We start from the raw sequence: 26,235 nt of genomic DNA on the forward strand, positions 1-26,235 counted from the left end.
TTTGCAAAACCAACTGTCTTTTTCCACTCCACAAAGTCCTTGTGGGGTCCCTCTTTGGATGATTCTTTTGAATGCCTCCAAGAGTGAGCCCTTCATAATGCACGTGTGAGATTGAGGAAACTGTTGAACTTGATCCTCCGCCCAACCTCCCTTTATAGGCCTTGCCCCTAGGATCTCCTCCTCGTTGGCAGTTGGCCCCTAGCCATGCCGGGTCCGTGACCTCCCTTGGATTTTCCCTTGGCATTACATTACTCCCCCCTTGGAGAAGCGTTTTGGTCCTCAAAAACAAAAGTGGTGATATCTTCATAAGTGACACTAATGTTTTCCATGGTGGAATGCTTCATGGATCCAACTGTTTGCATGACCAAAACATGTGTTAGTAGGAGGTTCAATGAAACCAAGAGTAACATGTTGATTTTCCACATTGTTGTCCCTTTCCAACTGCCTTGTGTAACCGGCGCTTATACAACATAGCATGTAGACTCCATGTAGAAATAAATTGAGTATGCTAAACGAGTTATCACAACTAAGATGTACCTGAAAGAATACCTCTTTGCACTTTCCATGAAAGTAACAGGGTGACATAACTTATCAGCAAAATATAAGTCCTTGACTTGTTATCATTTGTCATTAGTAAACAACCCCACCATAACCAGTGTTTAAGGTTGAAAATTTGACTTAATCATGAGGCACAAACTAGCGCAATCAATGCTTACTAATTGCATTGACTGGTGCTAATGTACGTACTTCGCATATCCTTTAGCACAAGATATACTTTGTAGTCTGCCTAACCTACCTATCCCCTTCGATAACTGACAGGATTGAGGTGTGTTTCTCCACGGTTTACATACAGTCATCGAGAATGAGCGGTAAATGGGAATCACAATGTTGTACAACATTGCTGAGGAATGAACAATGTCTTGAATAACCATCGTGGTTAACTGGAAAAATCCACAAGCACCCAAACCAAGCCATGACCTCTATTGGTGATTGGTAGATCCAAAAGTAATCTCATAGAGATACTGTACATGGAGTGGAAAATGCTTCATAGCACTAATGCAATGAATATGCATGCCGGTCCAAATCAGCCTTTGCTAAACCACTAGAGCCCATAACACCTAGTGTGCATGCATTTAACAAAAACGGATCCGAACCAGTATATCCAAGTTCATTATTGCCAATACTTAGGGCGAATGTGATGCTCCTAGAACACATTAAAGAGGATTGTTAATAGTTCTAAAAAGGAACTAAAGACTTGTTGCAATCATTTGCTAGCCTCGCTGAATGTTTGAACCATAATAGAAGGTGAAACATTAATCACTTCTAGGTACAAACTGCAAGGTCTCCAAACCCGCCGACACCAAAAGCGGGATAGAACCGTTGACAGGTCTCTAGGCCTACTAAAGTCGAAGTCTTTAACAAGAAAAATTCCAGGGAATTCACCCTTACCATTGGCAATGGTTTAGGTTTATAGCCCTAGAAGAGACCTAGTCCTGTCTCGCAATGGAAACGGGACCCAAAACAACATTTCCGGCCCTACATCTTCATCCTTTAGATTAAGGTCTCCTTAGCAAACGCTTTTTTCCCTCTAACATATGTGAGGGCACAGCCGTTGGTGGATTCCTCATCCAAGTGAAGTTTCTACACGTTTTAGTGCGCGGGAATGGATAGTTACCTGACTAATCAGGTCCACCCGTCCATGATTGACAACCCGAGTCAATCCCCACTTACCACCCCGCACTCACACATGATTTTTTATCTTATTATTACATTGTTTTAACATTTAAAATAATGGTTTCTTTTAACGTTCCATCATACTAATTCCTTGAAGACAGCATTGAAGACATTCTTTCAAAAAACAGATATCTTTATACTTAAGACAAGGTACTGTCATTTTAAAGTATCACTGACCAGTACTAACTTGTCTCAAGACCACCTATACAAGGGTGAAAAACGGCACTCATTCCTTATTTATATAACCGGGGTGGAAAAAGTCTTCACCCAAAGTCCGGGCGCCCATACGCCAAAAACCAGTTGCCCATACAACCGGGCGGTTCCTCTAGGATAAACTTAAAAGTACTATCCATAAACATAAACAAGCACGGGGTAAAGACTCCACACGTGCAGAGGTAACCGACTCCTCCATGATGGTATCTCCATCATTACTCATTACCTGGAGTAAAAATATTTCCAAGGAATCAGAGGTGTCTTGAGACAAGTTGTCTTAAGGATGGTCAAACATTTCTTTCCTATTTCAACCAGTAATAACCCAATCATTCCTTTCCTAATTACACTCATTGATCGTGGGTTTCGTGGAAGATACCTTCCTTTTTCAACCAGTGTTTTCCTTCTTAAACCTTCGTATGCAATGCTTAACTTAAAATGAATTCTAAAAGCTTATTAATAGCATAATTGAAAACAACCTGGGACTGGTCGTCCATCTGCTGTGGGCCAGGTGCCCATAAACTCTCCTCTGTGGGCCTATGTCTAGGCCCTGCTTCATGGTCGTTAGTGGCTTTGTTGCGTTTGTTACTAGTATCTTCATCTTCCGTCATAGGGTTTCCCCTGGTTCTCTTGGGGGCCATTTCGGCAGCCTTATAAAAAGCCTTAATCCATTAGAGGATTTGTTGAATAACATTTATTTTTCCTTGTTTACCGAAAAATAAGGGTTTTGGACCTCGGTGAATTCTTTGGTACTTAGATAATTTTATTTCTTCAGTTTTCTTATCCATTATATACAAAATTGGTTACTTTTGACCAAAATATGTACCTAAACTATTTATCTAAGGTTAGGATAATTATAATAGATTTTCCAAGGTCTATTCCTTCTCTGATATTGATATCAAAGGTTTTCTATTTACTTTACTATATTTCCCTTTTTTATTTTTCCCAAAATTGGCATAATTTTACTGGAATATATAATTAAACTAATTTCCTAGAGGTAGCATAATTATCACAGGTTCCTTGAGGTCTAATAAACCTTTGACAAAGTTCTTAATTCCATTAAAATCAATTTACTAATTTCCCCTATTTAAATAGCTCAAAAAATAGAGTAATTCTGCATAAGTAATTAGCTAGATTCATTATCTGAGCTTTTCCTAATTATCACGGGTTTCTTATTACCCAATTAACCACTGATAAATATATTATATCAATTAATATCAATTTACTAATTTCCCCTATTTAAATAGCTCAAAAAATAGAGTAATTCTGCATAAGTAATTAGCTAGATTCATTATCTGAGATTTTCCTAATTATCACGGGTTCCTTAACACCCAATTAACCACTCATAAATATATTATAGCAATTGAAATCAATTTACTAATTTCCCCTATTTAAATAGCTCAAAAATAAAGTAATCCTGCATAATTAATTAGGAAAATTACTCAGAAAATTATAGGATAATTTTCCTAGCTTAATGACTGTCTAATGCAACTTTGATAATTACCTCATATTAATCTAAGCTTAATTAATATATTTATCATTAATTCATGGTCAATTTGGCTAATTTCAGGCATAGTATGATAGGATAATTAATTAGCTTAATATTACTAAGCTTAATTATAACAATCAACAGAGATTAATTAATTTAAAGAGGTTTAAGGAGCATGCATAGGCCTAATCTTTGATTTATTAACAATTTATCTTAATCTAACCTTGCTAATTAAGAAGGATTAGGTTAATTAACGTTAGGGTTAATCAATTAGAGATTAAACTCTAATGATTTCTGCGTAGTGTTCTCTCTAGATGAGAGAGAGAGTAGCAAGGCTCCGAGTCTAACAAGATATGAAGAGAATGGTCCTATTTATAGGTTTTTCTGAGCATCTGGCAGCTTTTGGCAGCTTTCCACTAGTCCAAGCAGCCCCCCGAGCTTAAAAATGGCGCATTTTTCAGCCATCACTGCTTCTGGCCAGTTTCCACAGCTTCCATACTCACCCCATACCTTCCAGAATTTGCCTGTTTGATTTTTGCAGATTTTCCATGATGAAATTTGGAGTTTCCTCTTTAACTCTAGAACCTTAGTGTAAAGAAGTCTTTTGCTAATGATTAAAATGAAACCATTCAATTTTTGTTATCAATTAAATTTCCATGGTAATTTTCCAGGTCCCGTAACTGTTCCTGTTTTTATCGGAATCAAATTCTGAAAATTTCTAGACATAGTAAAGCTCTGCTTATAAATCCAAAAATACCAAAATAATTAGTGTTTGGAGTCCTGCAATAGCATTTTCCATTAAGTTTTTCAAGCTTAGTACAATTTTGAAGGTTTCGGAAACTGGAAACCTTACAATCACCCCAACTTAAGGATTTGAGATGTCCTCATCTCAACCGAAATTGGGAAAATCCTTGTGAAGGGATACTTCATCCTCCCAAGTGGCATCCTCTGTAGGGTAGTCCTTCCATTTGACCAAATATTCTTTGATAACCCTGTTTCTTAAACTCCTTTCCCTGGTATCGAGAATACAATCTGGTTGGAGTTCAAGAATTCCTTGCTTTTGCATCACAATTTGTTCGTCATCTAGGGTATGATTTGGATTTGGGATGTAAGGTTTTAGAAGACTGATATGGAAGACATTATGGACCTTGAGATGCTCAGGTAATTTTAGTTTATAAGCTTGATCACTGATTACTTTAATCACTTCATATGGTCCACAATATCTGGGGCTTAGTTTTTTGTATTTTCCCAAGGATAGAGTTCTTCTTTTTGGCCGAACCCTTAGAAACACTTTATCTCCTTGTTTGAAAACCCGATCAGACCGTTTTTTATCAGCATATTGTTTCTGGCGATCTTTGGCTGCCTGAATGTCTTGCCTTATGGCTTTGCTTTGGGCATCCATTTCCTCTAACATCTGTTTTGAAGCTTCTACCCTTGTAGTAGGGTCAGAAAAATTTAGGGGTGATATGCACTCATGCCCATAAAGAGCATTGAATGGGGACATCCCAATGCTTTGATGAAAAGTGGAGTTATAGGCGAATTGCACCAAAGGAAGAAATTGGATCCATTTCCAGGGTTCTTTGCCACAATAGGCTCGCTCTAAGGATGTCTTCAATGACTTGGTTTACTCTTTCTGTCTGGCCGTCTGTCTGGGGGTGATAGGATGTACTGAAACATAACTTAGTTCCTAATGATTCAAATAAAGCTTTCCAGAATTTTGAGGTGAATTTTGCATCTCTGTCACTGACTATTCTCTTAGGAAGCCCGTGCAATCTGAAGATTTCTTTGATAAAGAGACGGCTTATGTCTGATGCGGTATAAGTTGTTTTTACAGGCATCAAGTGGGAGACTTTAGTCAACATATCTACTACCACCATAATGGAGTCATAACCCCCTTGAACAGTGGGAAGTCCTGTTACAAAATCCATGCTTATGAGTTCCCACTTCATCTGAGGAATGTCCAAAGGTTGAAGTTTTCCTGGCATCATGACTCGTTCAGCCTTAATCCTTTGACAGGAAAGACATTGTTTGATGTAGCGAAGTATATCTCCTTTCATTCCTGGCCAGAAATAGCTTTTCCTTATGGCATTAAGGGTCTTTGCATAGCCGGGATGGCCGGCAGCTGGAGCATTATGTCCTTCATAAAGGATTAACTCCTTTAACGTTGTATTTTTAGGAATGTAAAGCCGATACTTATAATAGAGAAGCCCCTCTTCAAGTGAATAATCCTTGATCTTGTCTTTCTCTTTTTCTTTTAGATCCGGTTGATTGATAACCTGTAAAAGTTTTTGATAATCCTTATCTTCCAGGGAAGCTTCTTTAACCTTGTAGAGGATGAGATTGTCAACTGTGGAAATAGCCCCAAGAAAAACTTTACGGCTAAGAGCGTCAGCAACCACATTCTCTTTCCCTGGTTTATACTTTATCTCAAACTCATATTCCTGTAACAGTTCAATCCATCTTCTCTGCCTCATGTTGAGTGTTTCTTGTGAGAAAATCCATTTTAAACTCTGATGATCGGTGATTAATTGAAATTTTCCTCCTAGAAGGTAATGCCTCCAAAGTTTTAGAGCATGGATGATAGCGAGAAGTTCCAAATCATGAGTTGGATAGTTCAGCTCGTGGATTCTTAATTTTCGTGAAGTAAAGGCGACTGGTCTACCTTCTTGGTTTAAAACTCCTCCTGTAGCAAGACCGCTAGCATCTGTTACTACTTCAAACTCTTGAGTGAAGTCAGGACGTTTGAGTACGGGAGCTGATGTGAGATTTTGTTTTATCTTGAAGAAACAATCTTCCTATTCTTTCCCCCATGTAAGTTTGGCTGACTTTTTAAGTAGCTGCGTCAGGGGAGCGGCGATAACTGCATAATCTTTGACAAAGATTCTATACCATCCTATTATGCCCAAAAATCCTTTGATCTCACTGACTGTTTTGGGTTGTGGCCAATCTATTATATCTTTAACCTTTGCGGGGTCTATTGAAATTCCTTCAGGATTGATTATAAAACCAAGATAACTAACTTCTGGTGTGGAGAACACACATTTACTCATCTTGGCGTATAACTGATGTTGGCGTAGAAGATGGAGTACTTTACGTACATGGTCTTCATGATCTTTTTCATCCTTAGAATATACCAGGATATCATCGAAAAACACCAACACAAAGTCATCCAGATATTCTCTGAATATATCTTGCATGAGACGGTTAAAAGTGACTGGAGCATTCGTAAGGCCAAAAGGCATCACTATGAATTCATAATGCCCATACCGGGTGTTGAAAGCAGTTTTGTAAATCTCTGCCTCCTTAATCCGGATTTGGTGGTAACCTGATCTGAGATCAATTTTTGTAAACACCTTGGCTCCATGTAACCTATCAAGCAATTCATCGATGCGAGGAATAGGGTACTAGTTATTCTTTACTGATACCTGGTTAAGCCCCCTATAATCAATGCAGAGACGTAAGGATCCGTCCTTCTTCTTTTAGAATAGAACAGGTGCTCCCCAAGGTGAAATGCTTGGTCTTATGAATCCCTGCTCAATAAGCTGACGAAGCTGTTCTTTTAATTCAATAGCTTCAGGGAGGGACATTTTGTAGGGTCTTCTTGAAATTGGTTCACTACCTGGGAAGGTTTCAATTTCGTGGACTATATCTCTGGGAGGAGGTAAATTCGAAAGATCTTCTGGAAATATATCCGAGATTTCTTTAAGCCATTCTGGAGTTGGGTTGTCCATTGAATCATCTGCCTTGTTAAGTTTTACTACAAAGATTTGTTGCCCTTTTTGTAACCCCTTCAGAAGTCGGCTAGCCTTGACTAAATGAGCCTTAGGTTTCCCATTTAATCCCTGTACTAGGGTTTCTTCACCTAAGTGATTTTTGAAGGTTATCTTCCCTTGAGCACAGTGAATTTGGGCTTGATTTTTGATTAGCCAATCCATTCCTAGGATACCATCATAGATTCCTACTGGAAGAGTTCGGAAGTAGGATGAATTCAGGGTTCCCCCTAGTTCAAACTCAACTTTCCCAGCTGTCAATTGAGATAGAACCTCTTTCCCATTTGCTAATTCTACTACTAATTTCTTGGTAGGATATTGGTTCAATTTAAGTTTTCTTAAACATTTAGGGGAGAGAAAAGAGTGTGTGATGCCACAATCTATAAGTAGTTCAAATTGTTCACCTTCTCTGTTTGCAGTGGTTTGGATGAAAGCGTACTGTTGTCGAGCTCCAGGATTATCAATGGTAGCAAAAATAGTAGCTCTTTCATCTTCCTCTGCCTCGTCCTCCATTGCCTCTACCTCTTTGATTATTCCCTTGTCCTATTTGAGTCTGAGAAGGGGCTCCGATAGCCGTTTGAGGATTTTGTCCCTCAGGACATTGGATTTTGTAGTGTCCCATTCTATTGCATCCATAGCATCTGATGTTGGGAAAAGTTTGCTCTATATTGGCTGCAGCTGACACTGCCCTTCGCTGACCTCCTTGATTATAATTCCCCCTTGCTCTTCCTCTAGAGTTATTGTAGTTGTAATAGTTTCTGGCAGGAGGGTTTCCTTCCTCTGCAAGTGGTTTAGCTCTTAGAAGAGCATCTTGAATAGAAGTGGGCCTCATAGCTTCCAGCCGGTTACTCAAGGGTTTGTTTAAACCCCGACAAAAACGAGCAATCTGTTGTTCCATAGTCATTGGTGGGGCATAACGTCGTAAAGACACGTATTTGGTATAATACTCTTCCAAAGTAAGCCCTAACTGTTTGAGGGCAAAGAACTCATTCATCTTGATAGCTTGGTGAGCTGGAGGAAGATATCTTTCTTTCATTGCCTGCTTCATTCTTTCCCAAGAGGGACTAATGGAAGGATTATCTCTACAGTATTGTTTCCACCAAAGTTTGGCATCTCCGGTGAGCCGGAACATTCCTAACATTGCTTGATTCTCTGAAGCAGTTCCTGCTGCCAAGAAATAATCATCCATGGCATCGAGCCATGCTTTGGCATCACGTTCTAAATTGGTTCCTTCTCCCTTGAAAGTTGGGAGTTGAACTTGTTTTAACAGTAGTTTCTTTTCCTGGGTGGGAGTATAGAGACTTTTGGCAATTCCCTGGGTTTGTAATTAATGAAGAGGTTTTAGTGTTTATACTACTTTTGTTTTGTCATGTAGCTCTCTAATGTGTATACTTTTTAACATACTAAAAACAGAAATCTGACAATCATTAACATCGTTTCAATTTAACTACACAAGCATGTCATAAAACCATGGTATATACAAAGGTTGATACAATACTGACTCATACTATGTACAAGATGGGCTCATACTATATAAAAGATGGACTCATGTTATATACAATGTGTGATTCCCTAAATCAACAACCTCTTTACCACTGGTGGGTCTGACAGGGGATCAAAAAAGACGACGTCTTTTGGTCCCCTAAACCTTGGGCCTACCCTCATGGGCCTAATCCTACCTGGGTATATTACTGTGGCTACCTGATCATAGACCCACTGATTTTGTAACACTTCTACCCCATCTACCACAATGGTTTGATCTGGATCTTCAGTTCCACTAAAGAAGAAAACTTCGATGGTCCGAAGTGTTTCTGTCCACTTGAGTCTTTTTAGATTGAGTGTCAACCCTTCTAACTGTCCCGCATCAATCAGGAAAATTCCGCCAAACTGTGACCAGCTGATTCCCCATGTAGGAGGAGGGGAAAACATTAAATCTAACAATTGCATGATGCTCTTGCGAAGTACAAAGTTGTTGGAGCTGCAAGCAGCCTCGAACATGATGTTGAAAATCACAAACTTTTGGTAAGCTTGGCGGATATTTTCCTGTAATGATAGGGAAATTCTCATTCCACAATATACTATAATTAAAAATGCAATACAACTTATGCCTATTTCCCAACTTTTACCCTTCTAAGGTCAGGACCTTATTAAACCATGCTCTGATACCACTTGTAAGGTCTCCAAACCCGCCGACACCAAAAGCGGGATGGAACCGTTGACAGGTCTCTAGGCCTACTAAAGTCGAAGTCTTTAACAAGAAAAATTCCAGGGAATTCACCCTTACCATTGGCAATGGTTTAGGTTTATAGACCTAGAAGAGACCTAGTCCTGTCTCGCAATGGAAACGGGACCCAAAACAACATTTCCGGCCCTAAATCTTCATCCTTTAGATTAAGGTCTCCTTAGCCAATGCTTTTTTCCCTCTAACATATGTGAGGGCACAGCCGTTGGTGGATTTCTCATCCAAGTGAAGTTTCTACACGTTTTAGTGCGCGGGAATGGATAGTTACCTGACTAATCAGGTCCACCCGTCCATGATTGACAACCCGAGTCAATCCCCACTTACCACCCCGCACTCACACATGATTTTTTATCTTATTATTACATTGTTTTAACATTTAAAATAATGGTTTCTTTTAACGTTCCATCACAGTAATTCCTTGAAGACAGCATTGAAGACATTCTTTCAGAAAAGAGACATCTTTATACTTAAGACAAGGTACTGTCATTTTAAAGTATCACTGACCAGTACTAACTTGTCTCAAGACCACCTATACAAGGGTGAAAAACGGCACCCATTCCTTATTTATATAACCGGGGTGGAAAAAGTCTTCACCCAAAGTCCGGGCGCCCATACGCCAAAAACCAGTTGCCCATACAACCGAGCGGTTCCTCTAGGATAAACTTAAAAGTACTATCCATAAACATAAACAAGCACGGGGTAAAGACTCCACACGTGCAGAGGTAACCGACTCCTCCATGATGGTATCTCCATCATTACTCATTACCTGGAGTAAAAATATTTCCAAGGAATCAGAGGTGTCTTGAGACAAGTTGTCTTAAGGATGGTCAAACATTTCTTTCCTATTTCAACCAGTAATAACCCAATCATTCCTTTCCTAATTACACTCATTGATCGTGGGTTTCGTGGAAGATACCTTCCTTTTTCAGCCAGTGTTTTCCTTCTTAAACCTTCGTATGCAATGCTTAACTTAAAATGAATTCTAAAAGCTTATTAATAGCATAATTGAAAACAACCTGGGACTGGTCGTCCATCTGCTGTGGGCCAGGTGCCCATAAACTCTCCTCTGTGGGCCTATGTCTAGGCCCTGCTTCATGGTCGTTAGTGGCTTTGTTGCGTTTGTTACTAGTATCTTCATCTTCCGTCATAGGGTTTCCCCTAGTTCTCTTGCGGGCCATTTCGGCAGCCTTATAAAAAGACTTAATCCATTAGAGGATTTGTTGAATAACATTTATTTTTCCTTGTTTACCGAAAAATAAGGGTTTTGGACCTCGGTGAATTCTTTGGTACTTAGATAATTTTATTTCTTCATTTTCTTATCCATTATATACAAAATTGGTTACTTTTGACCAAAATATGTACCTAAACTATTTATCTAAGGTTAGGATAATTATAATAGATTTTCCAAGGTCTATACCTTCTCTGATATTGATATCAAAGGCTTTCTATTTACTTTACTATATTTCCCTTTTTTATTTTTCCCAAAATTGGAATAATTTTTACTGGAATATATAATTCAACTAATTTCCTAGAGGTAACATAATTATCATAGGTTCCTTGAGGTCTAATAAACCTTTGAAAAAGTTCTCGTTTCCATTGAAATCAATTTACTAATTTCCCCTATTTAAATAGCTCAAAAAATAGAGTAATTCTGCATAAGTAATTAGCTAGATTCATTATCTGAGCTTTTCCTAATTATCACTGGTTCCTTAACACCCAATTAACCACTGATAAATATATTTTAGCAATTGAAATCAATTTACAAATTTCCCCTATTTAAATAGTTTAGAAAACATAGTAATTCTGCCTAATTAATTAGCTAGATTCATTATCTAAGATTTTCCTAATTATCACTGGTTCCTTAACAACCCATTAACCACTGAAAAATATATTTTAGCAATTGAAAACAATTTACTAATTTCCCCTATTTAAAAAGCTCAAAAAATAGAGTAATTCTGCATATTTAATTAGCTAGATTCATTATCTGAGCTTTTCCTAATTATCACAGGTTTTTTAACACCCAATTAACCACTGATATATATATTATAGTAATTGAAATCAATTTATTAATTTCCCCTTTTTAAAAAGCTCAAAAAACAGAGTAATTTTGTATAAGTAATTAGCTAGATTCATTATCTGAGCTTTTCCTAATTATCACGGGTTCCTTAACACCCAATTAACCACTGATAAATATATTATAGCAATTGAACTCATATTACTAATTTCCCCTATTTAAATGGCTCAAAAAATAGAGTAATTCTGCATAAGTAATTAGCTAGATTCATTATCTGAGATTTTCCTAATTATCACGGGTTCCTTAACACCCCATTAACCACTCATAAATATATTATAGCAATTGAAATCAATTTACTAATTTCCCCTATTTAAATAGCTCAAAAATAGAGTAATTCTGCATAATTAATTAGGAAAATTACTCAGAAAATTATAGGATAATTTTCCTAGCTTAATGACTGTCTAATGCAACTTTGATAATTACCTCATCTTAATCTAATCTTAATTAATATATTTATCATTAATTCATGGTCAATTTGGCTAATTTCAGCCATAATATGATAGGATAATTATTTAGCTTAATATTACTAAGCTTAATTATAATAATCAGCAGAGATTAATTAATTTAAATAGGTTTAAGGAGCATGCATAGGCCTAATCTTTGATTTATTAACAATTTATCTTAATCTAACCTTGCTAATTAAGAAGGATTAGGTTAATTACCGTTAGGGTTAATCAATTAGAGATTAAACTCTAATGATTTCTGCGTAGTGTTCTCTCTAGATGAGAGAGAGAGTAGCAAGGCTCCGAGTCTAACAAGATATGAAGAGAATGGTCCTATTTATAGGTTTTTCTGAGCATCTGGCAGCTTTTGGCAGCTTTCCACTAGTCCAAGCAGCCCCCCCAGCTTAAAAATGGCGCATTTTTCAGCCATCACTGCTTCTGGCTAGTTTCCACAGCTTCCATACTCACCCCATACCTTCCAGAATTTGCCTGTTTGATTTTTGCAGATTTTCCATGATGAAATTTGGAATTTCCTCTTTAACTCTAGAACCTTAGTGTAAAGAAGTCTTTTGCTAATGATTAAAATGAAACCATTCAATTTTTGTTATCAATTAAATTTCCATGGTAATTTTCCAGGTCCCGTAACTGTTCCTGTTTTTATCGGAATCAGATTCTGAAAATTTCTAGACATAGTAAAGCTCTGCTTATAAATCCAAAAATACCAAAATAATTAGTGTTTGGAGTCCTGCAATAGCATTTTCCATTAAGTTTTTCAAGCTTAGTACAATTTTGAAGGTTTCGGAAACTAGAAACCTTACAATCACCCCAACTTAAGGATTTGAGATCTCCTCATCTCAACCGAAATTGGGAAAATCCTTGTGAAGGGATACTTCATCCTCCCAAGTGGCATCCTCTGTAGGGTAGTCCTTCCATTTGACCAAATATTCTTTGATAACCCTGTTTCTTAAACTCCTTTCCCTGGTATCGAGAATACAATCTAGTTGGAGTTCAAGAATTCCTTGCTTTTGCATCACAATTTGTTCGTCATCTAGGGTATGATTTGGATTTGGGATGTAAGGTTTTAGAAGACTGATATGGAAGACATTATGGACCTTGAGATGCTCAGGTAATTTTAGTTTATAAGATTGATCACTGATTACTTTAATCACTTCATATGGTCCACAATATCTGGGGCTTAGTTTTTTGTATTTTCCCAAGGATAGAGTTCTTCTTTTTGGCCGAACGCTTAGAAAATTGGTTACTTTTGACCAAAATATGTACCTAAACTATTTATCTAAGGTTAGGATAATTAATATAGATTTTCCAAGTTCTATTCCTTCTCTGATATTGATATCAAAGGTTTTCTATTTACTTTACTATATTTCCCTTTTTTATTTTTCCCAAAATTGGAGTAATTTTATTGGAATATATAATTAAACTAATTTCCTAGAGGTAGCATAATTATCACAGGTTCCTTGAGGTCTAATAAACCTTTGACAAAGTTCTCGATTCCATTGAAATCAATTTACTAATTTCCCATATTTAAATAGCTCAAAAAACAGAGTAATTCTGCATAAGTAATTAGCTAGATTCATTATCTGAGCTTTTGCTAACTATCACGGGTTTCTTAACACCCAATTAACCACTGATAAATATATTATAGCAATTGAATTTAATTTACTAATTTCCCCTATTTAAATAGCTCAAAAAACAGAGTAATTCTGCATAAGTAATTAGGTAGATTCATTATCTGAGCTTTTCCTAATTATCAAGGGTTCCTTAACACCCAATTAACCACTGATAAACATATTATTGCAATTGAGATCAATTTACTAATTTCCCCTATTTAAATAGCTCAAAAAACAGAGTAAATCTCCATAATTAATTAGCTAGATTCATTATCTGAGCTTTTCCTAATTATCACCGGTTTCTTAACACCCATTTAACCACTGATAAATATATTATAGTAATTGAAATCAATTTACTAATTTCCCCTATTTAAATAGCTTAAAAAGCAGAGTAATTCTGCATAAGTAATTATCTAGATTCACTATCTGAGCATTTCCTAATTATCACGGGTTTCTTATCACCCAATTAACCACTGATAAATATTATATAGCAATTGTAATCAATTTACTAATTTCCTCTATTTAAATAGCTCAAAAAATAGAGTAATTCTGCATAATTAATTAGCTAGATTCATTATCTGAGCTTTTCCTAATTATCACGGGTTTTTTCACACCCAATTAACCACTGATAAATATATTATAGTAATTGAAATCAATTTATTAATTTCCCCTTTTTAAAAAGCTCAAAAAACAGAGTAATTCTGCATAAGTAATTAGCTAGATTCATTATCTGAGCTTTTCCTAATTATCACGGGTTTCTTAACACCCAATTAACCACTGATAAATATATTATAGCAATTGAATTCATATTACTAATTTCCCCTATTTAAATAGCTCAAAAAATAGAGTAATTCTGCATAAGTAATTAGCTAGATTCATTATCTGAGATTTTCCTAATTATCACGGGTTCCTTAACACCCAATTAACCACTCATAAATATATTATAGCAATTGAAATCAATTTACTAATTTCCCCTATTTAAATAGCTCAAAAATAAAGTAATCCTGCATAATTAATTAGGAAAATTACTCAGAAAATTATAGGATAATTTTCCTAGCTTAATGACTGTCTAATGCAACTTTGATAATTACCTCATATTAATCTAAGCTTAATTAATATATTTATCATTAATTCATGGTCAATTTGGCTAATTTCAGCCATAATATGATAGGATAATTAATTAGCTTAATATTACTAAGCTTAATTATAACAATCAACAGAGATTAATTAATTTAAAGAGGTTTAAGGAGCATGAATAGGCCTAATCTTTGATTTATTAACAATTTATCTTAATCTAACCTTGCTAATTAAGAAGGATTAGGTTAATTAACGTTAGGGTTAATCAATTAGAGATTAAACTCTAATGATTTGTGCGTAGTGTTCTCTCTAGATGAGAGAGAGAGTAGCAAGGCTCCGAGTCTAACAAGATATGAAGAGAATGGTCCTATTTATAGGTTTTTCTGAGCATCTGGCAGCTTTTGGCAGCTTTCCACTAGTCCAAGCAGCCCCCCGAGCTTAAAAATGGCGCATTTTTCAGCCATCACTGCTTCTGGCCAGTTTCCACAGCTTCCATACTCACCCCATACCTTCCAGAATTTGCCTGTTTGATTTTTGCAGATTTTCCATGATGAAATTTGGAGTTTCCTCTTTAACTCTAGAACCTTAGTGTAAAGAAGTCTTTTGCTAATGATTAAAATGAAACCATTCAATTTTTGTTATCAATTAAATTTCCATGGTAATTTTCCAGGTCCCGTAACTGTTCCTGTTTTTATCGGAATCAGATTCTGAAAATTTCTAGACATAGTAAAGCTCTGCTTATAAATCCAAAAATACCAAAATAATTAGTGTTTGGAGTCCTGCAATAGCATTTTCCATTAAGTTTTTCAAGCTTAGTACAATTTTGAAGGTTTCGGAAACTGGAAACCTTACAATCACCCCAACTTAAGGATTTGAGATGTCCTCATCTCAACCGAAATTGGGAAAATCCTTGTGAAGGGATACTTCATCCTCCCAAGTGGCATCCTCTATAGGGTAGTCCTTCCATTTGACCAAATATTCTTTGATAACCCTGTTTCTTAAACTCCTTTCCCTGGTATCGAGAATACAATCTGGTTGGAGTTCAAGAATTCCTTGCTTTTGCATCACAATTTGTTCGTCATCTAGGGTATGATTTGGATTTGGGATGTAAGGTTTTAGAAGACTGATATGGAAGACATTATGGACCTTGAGATGCTCAGGTAATTTTAGTTTATAAGCTTGATCACTGATTACTTTAATCACTTCATATGGTCCATAATATCTGGGGCTTAGTTTTTTGTATTTTCCCAAGGAGGTGCTGAAATTGGTCTAGAAAACACAGTCGACCAGCACCTAGGGACATTTTTGTGACACATACTAAAATAGTGGGCACCAATTTCAATCCCAGAGACTCATATTCTCCACATATGGAATATGTATCATGTAAGGGTGTTTGAAAAAATATCCTTCGAGTACAAGATGTACTAGTGTGTTAAGGTACCTGCAAACACTCTATGATGGGAGTGAGAGGGACCGTCAGTAGACTTGCTCCACATTGGCAATACCGAACTCCTTGAGTTCCTAGACCATGTTGTATCCCATGTGAAAACATGTGCCAAAATAAACCCTACAAGTGCGTCTATAACTGCATAATGAAGAAACTTATTTTTAGACACTACAACCCAAATTTGTGAGCTCTTACATGATCTTGTCATCTCTCTTAAGAGCAAAAATGGATGAAAACATAGAATGGTATGCATCAGACTTGAAAAGTTAAAAACATATTAAAAAAAGAAACAAAACCAAATCAAATGCGTACCTAGAGGTTAAACATAGAGTTCACTTACCTGTAGGCAAATGCACCTACCCAAATTTTTCGCATGAAAAGGCCTACGAAAACTAATTGAGAATCTTTGAAATTCAAGGAGTATTACACATGTAACGGGGGTGTTGCCTTTGCAATCCAAACCCCTTGGGTAATATGAATATAAAAAAACGCCTTTGGTTTCACTTTGCAAGGAAACTGCTCAGCTAGCAGTGGACCCTTCACCTATGTTCATGACCTCCCCTTGGGCCCCCCTTGGGTTTTCCCTTAAGACTACGGAAGCTTAAAGTTCTCCACTACCCCTTGGCAGTTGGTGAACTTCTTTTCTTAAAAACGTAAGTGTTGGATGGATACGCCGCGACGGACATCAGCACAACGAGAACTCACCTAACATGTAATGTCAGCTAAGGACGAAGCTCGACCCACAAGCGCGTGGAAGCAAGCATAATATGTCAACCTACACTCGACCGACTCCTAACTAATTCTTACAGAGGTCTCTACCAATTGCCTAAGTCACAGCCTTCAAGAGTGCATAAGAGGAAACTTCGTACAACGCTTTCTAGAGCGGAACACCCATCAAACAATCTCAAAACACCATAGAACTTGAAGGAGACCCTACTAATACCAATAGGTCGCTCTCCCTAAGGTCCATGAACCAAAATCCCAACCCAAAACACCTGGTGCAGAAGCATGTAGGATGTCTGGCCGAAATCTGCAGGTCTTCGTTTCCAAAATCTAAAGTGCCTAATGTGTAGTTCTACTCAATGTGAATGCGTGGATATGCTGCAATGAAAAATCAGACAACGTATACTCACCCAAACACCCGATGAAGCTCGTAGAAGGAGCTCGCAAAATTGGACCGTACGCGCGCAATGTAGGTATCGGCGCGTAGCTCTTGTCGGGGGCAGCATGCTGCACTTCTCCGCACTCGATTCCAACCACCAGAGCACACGTAGCGTCAAGATGAAGCTCACTCTCTCTCTCTCTCTCTCGTACACAGTACGCTCACTCACAGACTTCAAAACTTGTTTTTTAAAATGACAAAAGGTTCTTTCATTAAGGTCAAAAAGTGGTATATATACCTTACAATTTCTCAAACCCTAAAGTTTCAAAATCAACCATCTACTCAATCTAACTATCAAAACTGGGATACAATCTGGAAGCTTCTGTACGTTCGAATATTTACAAGGTGAAAAATCAAGTTTTCCTCAATGAATGAATAATTACAAAAAATAATAATCCTCCGAGTAGTTAGTGTTGTGGGGTGTGTCCAGCTTCTAACACTCTCCCCCTCCTTGCTCATATCGTCCCCGACATGGCCATTGATCTGCTTCTTCATCGTATTGTTTCTCCCATCTTTAGCAGAGACTCATATCTTGCGTGCACGTTCATCATTGTCGGCCCAAAAATGTCAATGTTTACAGTGAAGAAGCCTCTATAGAATGCTTCTTCAAAAGCCTGGAGGTGATAGGATGGTAGAAACATTATTCTTTCATACAATGCATGTGTCACCTCCTTGGAAGGATGACCAGATAGATCATAAGCGCTTTTGTATGTATCTTGGAAGAAAAAGATGCTGTCGGTCATCTATCCTAGCTTGAAAGTCTCGAACACTGCTAAGAGGGTTCTCCATATTTTCCTCATCATAATGCATGTAAGGTCAGGTGAGCCAGTGAACAACTTTATGGCGCTCGTTAGGGCTTTCACCATGTATTGGACACTTATTCTCTCACCTGCCTTCAAGCCCGACAACTTAGGGTAGTTCAGCCAAGTGGGTTGGCTCCTTTGCAATATTTCCTGTGCTTTCCACGTCCTAATCCTTGGTAGAGGACAGAAGCTGAGGTTGTCTCTGATATTTTTCGGTGCCTCTACCAAGTGAATTAGGTATTGTGGGTACTTTGTAAGCCAGGCCTTCCTGCACTTTGGCTAAGAATCCACAATGAGCTTGACCCCTTCTGGTGTTGAGGTATCTGCATTGTAAAGGGGTACGGCTGGCTCTTCTCTAATCCGCTTGTTTATGGTAGTTGCCTCATATTTCAGCAATGGATATGGGAGAGAGGGTTGAAGCCACTCGCGCCTAAGGTTGCTAGCGTCGATCTTTTGAATAGTCATAGACTTGAAGACCCTCTGCTGCCACTCCAAGGCTTCCTTTGTGGTTGCTATGAGCTCCACCTCTATTGCTTTACGCAATTTCTCTTCCTCTTCTTGTGCTAGATCCTGTGGCTCTTGAGAGGATCCTTCTAGGATTTCCTCTTGCATAGGAGTGTCCACCGGATCAGCCACATTTTCTAGGTCAATGCCCTCATTGGCCGCTGGCCATGTGCTCTCTGGCTCTCCTGCTTGCTGTCCTTTCAAATCCTCAATTTGCCTCAAGAGTTTTTGTTTTTCTGTTTCCGCTTCTTCGCCCATGTTCACAACGAGGTCATTAAGTTCGGCGTTTATTTTCCGCCTCCTCAAGCGTTCTCTTCATGCTTTCTATTTCCTCTTGCATGGATTTTTGGCCCTCTTCCATTCTCGTTTGCATGACTATAGATCCTTCTGCCATCATCAATCTCTGATTTTTCTCTAGAGTTAGCTCTTTCTGAATTTCTTGCATTTTCTCTTCATAGAGTTGACTCTCAGTCGTGATTTGAGTCGAGCTAGTAGCTCTGACTCTAGCAGGTGATGCTCACAGCCTCTGGATGGTCTGGTCTTTTACTTTGAGTTGGTCCTTGAGCTCAAGGACCTCATCCTGGCTTGCTTCTTGATCTATCTCTGCTCTTTCCTTGGCGTTCCTCATGGCATCTACTTCTTTAGATTCTTCTGCCAGCAGCTGTAGTGTCAGATTATCTCTTTCCTTCTCGGCATCTAGTAGTGACTTGCTGAGCTGCTGACACTCTTCTTCCACCGCTCGCATTCTTTTTGTGGCTTCTTGATTGGCTTCCTCCATTGCCTGGCAGCTTTGTAGTGCCCTTGCTAAGTTGGCCTATAGCTCAGCTTCTCTCCTTTTGCCTTTGGATTTGTACTTGTAGAGAATCTACTTCCATTTTGATCTTTTCTTCAGTGGACTTGAGAGATGTCATCTCTTTCTCTGAAGCCATTGATTGTGCTCTCAATCCTGTTAGCTTTGTCATCACCACATCCCAGTCATTGGAGCGCGGGTGCAGGTCCACTGTATCTGTAGCAATTTCCTTCAGTTCTACTAGCTTGATGCCTTGCATCTGTGCTTTAGGCCCTGTCTCCCAAGTCGAATGCAATTGTGGCGACTTCTTCCTTCGTATATCCTGCAGCTAGCAGGTCCAAAAATGCATAGTAAGAATCATCTAATAAGACCATATTAGGTATTTTGGTAAAAATCTCACATTATGGGAATCTCCAAATCGACTAAATTCATGTAATTTAGGAATTTTCCACTTAAAGTGGGAAAAATTGAGGTGTGTGGTTAGTAAATAAAGTGAAAATCTCATAGGATTGTGGTGTTGATAAACACCAAAAGTCAAGAGGATGTACAACACATGGATTTGAATAATAAATATAAATTACATAAAACAAAGGAAGATACAAAAAAGATTTTGTTTACAAACTGACTAGTATAGTCACAATAGAAGCTCCACATAATTCTACTCCACATTTGATACCATATCTGAACTTTGATCCAAGTGTGGTTGATGTGCACGAGTGAGGCCTTCTTTGGCTTTTAGAGCATGCCTTTCTGGAATCTTTATTCTAGAAAATGGTCCTTCTTTGTTGGGTCTCCAAGACCAAACAATTGCATCTACAGTTTCCCACACTTGTGGGTCCTTATAGTTGACAGCCCAATAACCCTTCCAACAATTGCTGTAAGCTTGAGTATCTGTCATCCCACTTTTTCTCGCGCAAGGTGCCCAATATTGAATCAAGAGTTTTCTGCAGTTTGGTGATGTACGCTCATTATCAATGTCAGATAAATCCATTGCAAGCCACACTGGATAGCTTTCTGTGTCACTCGGAACAAGCATAAGAAAGTCACCTTGGTGCACATCAGACATAGGGTCAAACTCTTCCTTTGGCCTATCTCGTTGAGGCCCACAAAAATGATCGTTCAACTCTTCAAGGCCTAGGAATATTTCTGCTCCTTGTTGCAAATTCATTGTAGTGCTTTGTAGGTGAGAATATTCTTGAGTTTTTGGCCAAAACATTTCATACAAGACTCCCTCTGATATGATTGCTTTTCCAATCTCTTCAATTACCTTACTCCAATAGTCTATCACGGGTCTATAATATCGCGGAATACTTGAACCATTCCCTAAATTTTTCCAAAATTTTATATAGTTCTTTAGCCCCAAAATGACTTCTTCGCGGGCCTTGACATACTCCGCCATTTGTACTAGAGGTGGATCTCCATGTGGTAACATTGGCTTGCCTTCTGTGTCTGTTTTCCAAAGGCGAATACTTCCACTCCAACTTGATACACCTACATGTGCCTTATATTGCATCATTGGTGTCTCATCCTGCATAAAGAACCTGAACTGAAGCGGTTTGGAATGTCCAACAAGTATGTCTTGTCCATCACAAAGATAGCCATCACAATATTGCTTGAAATCGGGGATCTTTGTGAGAAAAAATGGAGCTGGAGATGAAGATGAGCTGTTTCGTAATGTATCCATCAAATGTGGCAAAGTATAGGTTTGTGTAACTCTCAGCTTCTCTGAAAACCTACTAAACATGGCGTCTATGTCCTCATGTGTATGCCCAACCATTAAAAATCCCAGCTGGATGGTTTTGAAAACACCCCTTGCAACAAGCATTGACAAATAGGCAAATAAGTATCGATTTTTGTTTTCCCCTGCACAATTATCCAATTGTAGCAACAAGTTCTCTGGCAATCTGCGAAATGTTGACCCCAATTCCTCTTCTGCAATTTCTGACGACTGAACAATTGGCTCTTTTCCATCACTCAAGTTATGGTAGTCCAAAGCATCCCTTGAGTTCAAAGCATGTAGTAGTGAAATATTGCTCCTTGGAAGTCCATTTGTTACTAGATCACCAAGAGGATGCTTATCTATCCTCTCTAGGTTATGTAAACAATTAGCAATTGAGCCAATTGTAAGATTTGGATCAGCTAGCCACAAACCATTCAAGACAAAGTGTCCGTAATGACCTTCTCCATGTCCATGAGTGATCATGCCAATCAATGCCACCTGCAGATTATATCCTGAATCCACACCCTTGGGAACAATGCGTAATCTAGGAATGGCAGTCTTCTTTTGATCCATCTTATCATGGATTATGCATACATATTTTTTTGGTTGAGTTTCTGAATACGTGCGCCATGCATAATATAGGCTTCTGCAACTCTTTTGTTGTGCCATGTGAACTTCTCTCTCCCTCAAGAGAAGAGCTCTCTCTTCAAGAGAAGGTTTAGCTTCTAACCTTGCCTTGATTGAGCTACAAATATTGCACTTAGAGATCTAACTCGTCTTTGTTAAAGTGACATGTGGGTACTCTTTGTTCCAAATTCTACCAAAAGAAGATTGGGATAGTTTCTTCTCATAGCCCATTTGGTCAAGTGTTGTGTTGATTTCACATAAAATATCCACTTGTTTGTATGTTGATGGAATCACCAATTGAGTCTCTCTTGAGCCATCTAGCAGTGTTCTACTTCTATGTGGCATCTTCTCAGAGTTGTTTTCCACAAACTCATTTAGTAGTGCTCTTGCTAAACTAGTATGTTGAAGTCCCCTTCTCAATGTACATGTGTTCCCATGTACATATTGGCGCACACCATTTTCAAAGTTCTCCTTGTATCGATAAAATGATGTCTTTTGTATTCCATGTAGCTCATACCATGCTCTACAACAAACAATAGAGCCATTTAGCCTGAATTGGTATCGTGACTTCTTATCTTTCTGATAACATATAGAAAGAACATCATAAACATAATTAGTGCGTGATTTTTGAGACTCTCCCCAAAACTGTTGTCGTAACCTTGTCACCATATCACGATCTGCAAACTAGCAACATTTTTGTGCACAACAATCAATGCATGATACCCTTTGAATTGATTTGTTTGAAAGGTAAAAAGTCGAAGCTGGTGCTGCTTTTGATTTTTGAGTCTTGTTCATGAAAGTGTATCGTCTCTTCCTTGACAACTGGACAACATTACTCCCATCAAGTTTTTTTCCAACATTGTCATCGTTGGATACATCCTCATGTTGAGAGAGAAGGAGAGAGCACAGAAGTAGAACCCCAAAGTGTGTAGAATACACACATGAGATTATGTATACATAGAGGGGACCTGGGTGCCATATATAGAGAAGCCATATATTGAGTAGCTTCACATATAAGCTCAACACCCCCGCTCAAATAAGGGTCCCTAACTGTGGATGAAAAAACCCTTGGGGGATCAAGGGAAAAACCCACAGCTCTATATACACCCACCGTTATATTATAAAAATCATTGAATATACAAATGTTTACGAGGAGCTACATCACTCCTTTTACAATGAATGTTTTATGAGGAGTTACATTACTCCTATCCTATCAAATACAATAATGAATACAAAGGTTCAATAAAGAGGTGTAAAAGCTATCGATTAGCTTGTAATCAAAAGTGTCTCCGTGAATCTGCTGTGTAGCTTGTCATCAATATCGCATCACCAAACATGTCTTCATGTTGTCATCAATATGGCATCACCAAACATATCTTCATAAATCTTTTATTGTCACCAAGTTTGTCTTCATAAAATCAATTCTTTGATCAATCCTACATAGATCATAGACTCCAAAAAAAAAACATGTCATGAAAATTATTAGCATCGTTAATGAAATAATTACATTCACAATGCCATAAGAGATGGTTCGCGACGCCACTTTTTTGACGACATATATACGCACGACAACATATGGTACATAAAGTATAAACATAAAAGTACAAAATGTGTGATTACGTGATACAAATGATATGTGTATATACTACATAAAACAACATTTATCAATGTAGTGATCAATGAATACCATCAAAGTATTAACAAAATATCATCATTATATCAATAAAAATGAATAAATGATCATGGTATCAACGAAAAGCATCATGATATCACCAAGAATAATCATTGTATCAACGAAACAACATCATGGCATCACCGATAATAACCATGGTATCAACGAAACATCATCATGGCATCACCGAGAATAACCATGGTATCAACGAAACAACATCATGGTATCACCGAGAATAACCATGGTATCAACAAAACATCATCATGGTATCAACAAAAATCACCATGGAATCAACGAAATATCATCATGGAACCACTGAGAATGTCCATGGTATCTACAAAATATCATCATCGCACCACGGAGAATAACCATGGTATCAATGACATATCATCATGGTATCAACGAAAATCACCATGACCAAAGTATTAACAAAACATCATCATGGTACCATCAAAATCACTATGGTATCAATGAGAAATTATCAATAAAACGACGTAAACTATATCTCTAAAAGAATAATTATACAAGAATCAATGAACGAGTATATCATATAACAAAAGATCATGTACCAACAGTAGCTCGATAGAATTTGGACGATCATCAACGGCTCGACTGAATCGGAACGATGTAGAATCAATGAACGAGTATATCATATAACAAAAGATCATGTACCAACAGTAGCTCGATAGAATTTGGACGATCATCAACGGCTCGACTGAATCGGAACGATGTGTAACTGGCTTCTGCAGCAAAGTTACGTCAGTAACAAATATATGATTGATGAAGAAAAATATAATTGAGAAGTTTTCAATTATGAGAAAAATCAAAAGCAAAAAGTAAAATTTTGATTTTCAAACATATTCGCAGTCCGAGACGATAACCCAAAATCGGTGCAGAATTTAGAGAAACTTTCTTCTGCAAAGTTATAGACCACATCGATTCCAATCCCCATTGCGGGTAGTTTCTTCTGCAAAGTTGTAGAACACATCGATTCCGGTCTCTCACGCGGGTAGTTTCTACAAAATCGTTTTCAATAAGCAGAAAAATAAAAAACAGAAAACGGAAATTGCTTTTTAGGTATGTACGCAGTCCGCGAATGATAACTCAAAATCGGTGCAGAATTTGAAAACACTTTCTTCTTCAAAGTTGTAGACCACATCGATTCCGGTCTTACTTGCGAGTAGTTTCTGCAAAATCGTTTTCAATAAGTAGAAAAATCAAAAACAAAAAGCAAAAATTGCTTTTCAAGTGTGTACGCAGTCCGCGAACGATAACTCAAAATCGGTGCAGAATTTGAAAACACTTCCTTCTGCAAAGTTGTAGACCACATCGATTCCAGTCTCTCTCACCGAAGTTTTTGCAAAATTGTTTTCAATTAGCACAAAAATCAAAAACAAAAAGCGGAAGTTGCTTTTCAGGTATGTACGCAGTCTGCGAACAATAACTCAAAATCGGTGCAGAATTTGAAAACACTTTCTTTTGCAAAGTTGTAGACCATATTGATTCCGGTTCCCATCGCGGGTAGTTTCTGCAAAATCATTTTCAATTAGCAGAAAAATTAAAAACAAAAAGTGGAAGTTGCTTTTCAGATATGTACGTAGTCCGCGAATGATAACTCAAAATCGGTGCAGAATTTGAAAAAACTTCCTTCTGCAAAGTTGTAGACCACATCGATTCCGGTCTTCTTAGCGAGTAGTTTCTACAAAATCGTTTTCAAATAGCAAAAAAATAAAAAACAAAACGCGGAAGCTGTTTTTCAGGTATGTATGCAGTCTGCGAACGATAACTCAAACTCGGTGCAGAATTTGAAGAAACTTCTATTTGTAAAGTTGTAGACCACATCGATTCCAATGCGTGTAGCGGGTAGTTTGTGCAAAATCGATTTTGATCAGGAGAAAAATCAAAAACAAAAACGTACTACTCTGATACCATGATGAGAGAGAAGGAGAGAGCACAGAAGTAGAACCCCAAAGTGTGTAGAATACACACATGAGATGATGTATATATAGAGGGGACTTGGGTGCCATATATAGAGAAGCCATATATTGAGTAGCTTCAGATATACGCTCAACACCTCATATGTAGCATGCATGCCATCAACAGGAACAAATCGTTGTAATGTGCTCCCATTCAACATTGTTGTCTGCTTGATGGGCCACTTTAGCAAAGTGATGCTACCCACTTCAACCACATCATCAATGCTTGCATTTTCTCTTTCAATACCCACACCCACACAATCAGGACCAAGTTCCTGAAAGTTGACATAATCATGTGGAAATACATATAAGATGGTCCCTTCATTCATGGTTTGCATCATTGTGTCATCTTTTAAAAGGACCCTCTGATTTCTCCAAGACTCTCGAATCATTGCTTCAAATTCTGGGCTTGTCATAGGTATTGCATCTGTAACTAGAGGATCAGAATGATCATGTTCTTCATCACCATTGTAGCTTTCCTGTGGATCAGTTAAGTTCCCATTTAATGCAAAAGATTGCAAAAGAAGCTTTGACCATTGAACAGCACTCCATAATGAGCCTTGGAGAGATGAAGTATCCATTGTAGGAAAAGGTAGGACCACATCCTTCAAGCATTCCTCCACTAGTATGGAGACATTTCCTTGCCCTATCTTTGTACCACCAGAAATGGAATCTGGATCTATTCTACACACACAGCCAATACCAACAATTTCATTGTCAAGTATCATATGTACTTTCTCCCCAGATTCAAAGTCCATCCTGTAAGTGAAAAAGATTACATTGTTAAATCCATAGTTATAGAAAAATACTCTTCAAACAAAAAATCATGCTACAACATGGAAAAGGTTTGCATAGGTTGGACAAGTG

At 37.8% G+C, this 26,235-nt stretch overlaps 1 pseudogene; it reads right to left on the reverse strand.

The window, feature by feature from the left end:
• The window catches only part of LOC147445794 (shikimate O-hydroxycinnamoyltransferase-like), an 84,135-nt pseudogene extending 73,512 nt beyond the window's left edge, over positions 1-10,623 (reverse strand).
• Positions 10,624-26,235: the final 15,612 nt, after the last annotated feature.

Source organism: Adiantum capillus-veneris, chromosome 12, assembly GCF_014529385.1.
Source record: "Adiantum capillus-veneris isolate H3 chromosome 12, ASM1452938v2, whole genome shotgun sequence".
NCBI lineage: Eukaryota > Viridiplantae > Streptophyta > Polypodiopsida > Polypodiales > Pteridaceae > Adiantum > Adiantum capillus-veneris.